This window comes from Sapajus apella, unplaced genomic scaffold (genome assembly GCF_009761245.1).
Source record: "Sapajus apella isolate SASKATOON/1434 unplaced genomic scaffold, GSC_monkey_1.0 scaffold3, whole genome shotgun sequence".
NCBI lineage: Eukaryota > Metazoa > Chordata > Mammalia > Primates > Cebidae > Sapajus > Sapajus apella.
In genome coordinates, this window is record NW_022436943.1 from 65,807,909 (window position 1) to 65,814,573 (window position 6,665).

The following is a 6,665-nucleotide window of genomic DNA, read 5'->3' on the forward strand; positions in this document are numbered from 1 at the left end:
TCTGGGAACCCTGGAGCCCTGGAAACCCTGGAACCCTGGGAACCCTGAGACCCTGGGAACCCTTGAACTCTGGGAACCCTGGAGCCCTGGAAACCCTGGAACCCTGGGAACCCTGAGACCCTGGGAACCCTTGAACTCTGGGAACCCTGGAGCCCTGGAAACCCTGGAACCCTGGGAACCCTGAGACCCTGGGAACCCTTGAACTCTGGGAACCCTGGAGCCCTGGAAACCCTGGAACCCTGGGAACCCTGGAGCCCTGGGAACCCTTGAACTCTGGGAACCCTGGAGCCCTGGGAACCCTTGAACTCTGGGAACCCTGGGAACCCTGGAAACCCTGGAACCCTGGGAACCCTGGAACCCTGGGAACCCTGGGATCCAGGAGCTCCAGTGGTCAGGCCCTTCTTTTCCTGGAGCCTGCCCTGAGGCTCTGGGGGACACACCCCAGGGCCAGTGCCAGCATCCTCTCTCCTTCAGGATCCACGGAGTCGGCTTTCCCTGGAACCTGCCCCATATTTGTGACATTAACTAGACCGTGGCCAGAAATCCCCTACCCTGAGCTGTCGCTGCCCGTTGTAAGCCAAAAAGTGTCTGAGACGAGTCTCAATCAATTTAGAGGCTTATTTTGCTAAGGTTAAGGATTGTAACCCATGACACAGCCTTAGGACGTCCTGGGAGCATGTGCTCAAGGTGGTCAGGGTACAGCTTGACTTTATACATTTTAGGGAGACAGGAATTGCAGGCAAAGCCAGAAATCAATACACACAATGTATACTCTGGTTCGGCCCAGAAAGGCGGGACGTCTGGAAGCAGGGGCCACAGACGGAAGGCTTCCCTGATTGGCCATTGGCTGGAGGGGTCAAGCTGGGCCTGAAGAGATGAATTCAGCTAGAGTCACGCTAAGAGGCGTGCAGGAGCGTGTGGAAGCCAAGGTCCTCGTAACCGAGCTGCTTAGCAGCTTCACCTCAAATCGCGTTTCAAAACTTTTTCGTTCCCCTTTTCTGCTTCCTCCTCAGTTTCGAGCTGTAGCTCTGAGATAAACTTTACAGCCTTGGAATGTGCTGTGAGCTCCACTCTCGTTCCCATTCTATGCTCCAAGCCTTATGCACACTTATTTACCTGGAAGGTTGTTAGGCGCGCACCATGCTCACTTATCTGCTCACTATTTCCTTAAAACCATCAGATCCTGATACAGACCAGACACCTCCAGAATTCTCTCTCCAGCAAAAGATTACTTCAAGGCAGGAACGCACTCCTGGCTAGAGACTGACTACAAGTCTTACGACAATTAGTTTATAACCTGGTAGAAACTACACTGGCACCAGCCCCTTCACCAGATGGAACAATAATTCAAGATGAGCCTTGGGGGCGGGTCATGCACCTGGCACCTCCTCACCCCCTGCCTCTTCTGCATTCCAAACCCTCTCTTTCAAATCCCCTGCCTGGCTGGGCATGGTGGCACATGTCCAGCACTTTGGGAGGCCAAGATGGGAGGATCACCTGAGGTCAGGAGTTCGAGACCAGCCTGTCCAACATGGTGAAACCCTGTCTATACTGAAAATACAAAAATTAGCTGGGCATGGTGGCACATGCCTGAAATCCCAGCTACTTTGGAGGTTGAGGCAGAAGAATCGCTTGAACCTGGGAGGTGGAGGTTGCGGGGAGCTGAGACTGCATCACTGCACTCCAGCCTGGGCGACAGAAGCAAAACTCTGTCTCAAAAAAAAAAGAAAGAAAGAAAATACTCTGCACTCTCTCTGCAAATGGAAGAGTGGAACTGCTTTCCGCTCTTCCCCTGCTGGCTTGGATAATAAAGTCTATTCTCTTTCTGTCACAGCTTGTTACTATTTTGGCTTCTTTCTACAAGAAAGCAGTGAGCAGCCAGACTCTTCTGCAGGTTGCATTATCATGTAGAGGAAGCATCCAGGTAAATTTTTTTTTTTTTTGAGATGGAGCCTCAACCAGGCCTGGTGGCTCACCCCTGTAATCTCAGCAATTTGGGAGGCCAAGGTGGGCAGACCACCTGAGGTAGGAGTTCAAGACCAGCCTGACCGACATAATGAAACCCTGTCTCTACTAAAAATACAACATGAGCTAGGCCTGGTGGCAGGCACTTATAATCCTAGCTACATGGGAGGCTGAGGAAGAAGAATCACTTGAACCTAGGAGGCGGAGGTTGCAGCGAGCCAAGATCATGCCATTGCACTCCAGCCTGGACAAAAAGAGCAAAACTCCATCTCAAAAAACAAAAAGAGAGAGAGAGAGATGGAGTCTCGCTCTGTTGCACAGGCTGGAGTGCAATCGCGCAATTTTGGTTCACAGTGAGCCACCACGCCCGGCCGCATCCAGGTAATTCTTGTAGGAAACTTAGAAAATAATGAGTGACCTACACACCATCAACCATCCGATGCATGCCAGGCTGTTTCTCCTTGTCCACATTTTGGAGCCTTTTATCTAGTTTATCTGATGACTGTTTCATTCCGGATGAGCTCCACGCACACCTTTGTCTCCTGCGTTTTCGCTGGGATCAGGTGTGGCCACCTGGAGCAGCGTGCATTTCACCAGCTTGGATGATCTGTGACCGAAACCAGGTAGGGGCCTTTCAAAACCTGATGGCTCTGGCACTTATCACTAGGAGTCGTCCTCATTTCTACTCTGCAGAAGGAGCTTGGCTTTGAGGTCCTTGATGTTGGTGGAGTGACGTGAGGAAGCACTGCCTTTGTCGTCAGGCCCCTGAGGAGGGAGGTGGTTCCTAGCGCCGGGCCTCGGCCTCCTGGCTGTACAGGGGACAGTGACATTCTGCAGAGCTTTTAGCAGATCCTAAGGAGCACCTCTTGCTTCCTCAGTGTTACTTCCCACCAGCCCTGGACCGTCCCCTCCAGAATCTCTGAGCCCAGGTTACAGCAAGGTACAAACTGCTTCTTGTCACCCTGCTGGCCACACTGGCTCACTTACATCCAAGAACAGCCTCACAGAGGGTAAGAAACTCATGCAGCAACCCTGCCGGTTACAAGTTATTCTCTTTTTTTTGCTGTTTTATTTTTTGTTTTTCTTTTGAGAAGGAGTCCCTCTCTGTTGCCCAGGCTGAGTGCAGTGGCACGATCTCGGTTCACTGCAACCTCCACCTCCTGAGTTCAAGCAATTCTCCTGCCTCAGCCTCCAGAGTAGCTGGGACTATAGGCGCACACCACCATGCCCAGCTAATTTTTGTATTTTTTCAGTAGAGACGGCATTTCACCACGCTGGCCAGACTGGCCTCCAACTCCTCACCTCAGGTGATCCTCCTGCCTCAGCCTCCCAAAGTCCTGGGATTACAGGCATAAGCCACCAGGCCCAACTTTTTTTTTTTCCTACAAGTTATTGTTTTCAACGTGTGCTTTTGCATAAGCAGAAAACTGTCTGGAAGCGGGAGCGAACGCCGGGGAGCTGCTTTCAGAGACAGCAGTGAAGGGGCACTGCTTCTTGCTTTAGGCAATGCTTTCATTTGGATCTCCTCGGTGGGCACGCCAACTTTGCAATGAAAAGCCAACGTCAATGAAAGAAAGGCCGTATGTGGCTGAATCCCCACAGCAACTAAGCCCCTCCCCTGCTCCCCTGTCTGGGGCTTGCAGGAGGCCTCCAGGAATGTGACACTTCACTGAGCACTGAAGTTGGGGGAAGAAGGGCAGGAGGGCAGCCAGGAGCAACTGGGCAGGGGCGCGGTTTCCAGGAGAGGCTGGGAGCCCCCAGCAGCCCAGCAGGCCTCAGGGTGCTGGGCAGGGTGCTCCGTGCTGGACCAAGGTAAGTGGGGGCCCAGGTCAGACACCTGCAATATCGGCCACAGGAACAAGGAGGTGGTGGTGGGAGAGAGCATGACCCTTAGGGAACCCCCTCACCCTCAGCTTCCCCTCCCTGCGAGTACTGTGAGTCATTTGTTGGTTCCTTCCACAGACCTTCCCAGAGCTCTGTGCCAGGCGCTATGTGGGAGGTGGGGCTGGGGGAGACACACATCTGAGTGAGAACATCCCAGATCCCACAGCCAGGCTGGTGAGCATGGGCACAAGCACAGACGTCCGTGTGGTATGGGGAATCTGTGTGGAGTCAGAGGTGGACATCACAGGGATGTGGAGTCCAGGGAGGCCTACCTGGAGGAGGGGGCACCCAGCTGCCCGGCCCCTGCCTCCTGCACTTGGTCCCCGTGAAGTCCCTCCTGGGTGCTTTGGGAGTAGGGATGAAGTGCCCCAAGGGCATTTCCACACTCCAGCCCCACCTCCTCACTGGACTCCTCTCCCCAGCCCAAACCCCATGCTTTAGACCATCCTGGCCCAAAAGCCCCTCCTGTTCTGAATGACGAAACCAAGGCCCAGCAGAGGGAGGGACTCGGCTTCTTGTTCTGACACAGGGTGCACACGTGACATGCCCTTCCTCACAACACAATGGGGGGGCACCCAACCTGCAAGCCAGCACCCCGCTCAGCGCGTTCCTGCCCCCCGTTGTCCTGTGGCCTTAGCACCCCCGCCTTGGCTCCCCACATCCCGGGCTCAGGCTGGGTCTTGGCGAAGGTCTCACGCAATCCCACACAACTCGTGAGGTTGCTGTTGCGCCCATTCCATAAAGCGCAGAGGCGCTGAAGGAGGCTCGATGGAGCCAGGATTCAAGGAGCGCTTAGCCCTGGGGCACGGGCCACCCTCCCAGGGTTTCCTGATTCTGGGCTTAGCCTGCCTCCTCCATCGAGCATCCTGACTGCCCCTCCATCCTCCTGTGACCCCAGGCTCCTTCTGTCCTGGGCCCAGCTGCTCATAGTTTTAGGCTGCTGCCACCTGGGGTCCTGCCCAGTGTCCCAGTTGATGGGAAGCTCCTGAAGGGCAGGTGGGTGCGGGGACGGCTCCCAGAGGAAGGGGTCTGAAGTTGCTGTTAAGACTGCAATGAGGCTGGGTGTGGTGGCTCACACCTGTGATCCCAACACTTCAAGAGGCCAAGGCAGGAAGACCGCTTGAGCCCAGGAGTTCCAGACCAGCCTGGACTGGTGATAGTGAGACACCATCTCTACAAAATTTAAAAAAAAAAAATTAGCCCAGCATAGTGATGCATGCCTGCAGTTCCAGCTACTCAGGAGGCTGAAGTGGGAGGATTGCTTGAGCCCAGGAGGTCGAAGCTGCAGTAAGTGAGGATCGCACCACACACTCAGCCTGGGCAACAGACTGAGACCCTGTCACTCGAAATAAAAGAAAAAGAAAAGGAAAAGAGAGAGACAGAGAGACTGCAGTAAAAGAGAACCTGCAAAGAGGAAACGGTTGCGTGTGACTTGGCACCCACGGGATTTGATTTATGGAGGTGACAGTGCTGGCACGGAGAGGCTAGTGCCATGAGGTGGTGCCGTCATGCCCGGGACGGCATGAGGATAAACGGATGGGACAGGGATGAGTGGGGCCAGCCCCAGGCCTCCTAACAGCCAGGCTGGAGGCTGCCTGCTGGCACCTGGGCCTTTACCGTTGTGTCTGTGAGCCCCACAGGACTCCAGGACCCTCCGCACCTCAGGCAAGATCACAAAGTCTCCTTCAGAATCACGGACAGTGCCGGCAAGCACCACCCGGCCACTGACCTGACCTATGGTGCCTCTGCCCAGGCTCAGCTCTCACCACCACCTGGCCAGCAGCAGGACCACCGGCACCCGTGTCTGACCTCGGGCTCCATCCCCTGCAGGACCCACAGGGCCTGGTCCAGCGGCACCAGAACACCTGGGCTCACCCCTCCCCCACGCTGTTGTTTCCTCCCACGCCACCTTCCCAGCTAACTCCCTTTGATTGATTGATTGATTGATGGATGGATGGATGGAAATAGATGCTTGATGCCACAAAGAAGAATTAGCCCTGAGACAAAGGATCTTCCAGCAATGCAATTTTTACTTCCTGGGCTGCAGGAAGGGTACCTCACTAGCCATCGTGCCACGAGAGTACAATGAACAAAGGAAAACAGACACATTTATCCCTTACGCATTTGAGGTCGTCCTCACTGCTGTGTCTGATCTCCACTGGCTGGAGCCAGACCTCACAATCTAAACTACAACCTGACTGGCTAACAACTTAAAACTTTTCTAAACAGGTGAAAGCAATGGAGAGCTGGGACATGCCTGTGAGCACGTCCAGCACAGAAATCCTGGTTAAAGTACAAGGACATAGAGTGTACTACGTGCCTATAAGCGTGGCATGTCTAACAGCTACATAGGATAGGGCTTAACAAAGTTATTAGCACACTTGTTCTTTAACAAGAAAGGAAACTTTAAAAAGAAACTTTTCTACTATGAGCAGAGATCCAGGAGCTTGGCACTGTGAGGGGTCAGTCCAGACAGGACAGTGCGACCTGGAGGAGGAAGGGGGAGCCAGGCCGAAGGTGGGTGCAGGCCAGGGCCCGGGGGGCAAAGCATGCTGCTGGGAGCTGCCCCTGACAGCTCCATTGTCACCTGGTCATTTATCCAAGCCAGAGGGAGTCCCTTCCCCCGGGTCACCTGCTCAGACTGTGTGCTGTGCCCTTGCCCCTTCCCCCAGTTCACCTGCCCAGACCCAGTGTGTCCCAACTCCACGCCCCACGCCTGGGTCACCTGCCTGGACCAAGTGCATCCTGTGCCCAGGCTTCTTCTCCCAAGTCACCTTCCCAGACCCAGCGTGTCCCATCTCCGCGCCCCACCCCTG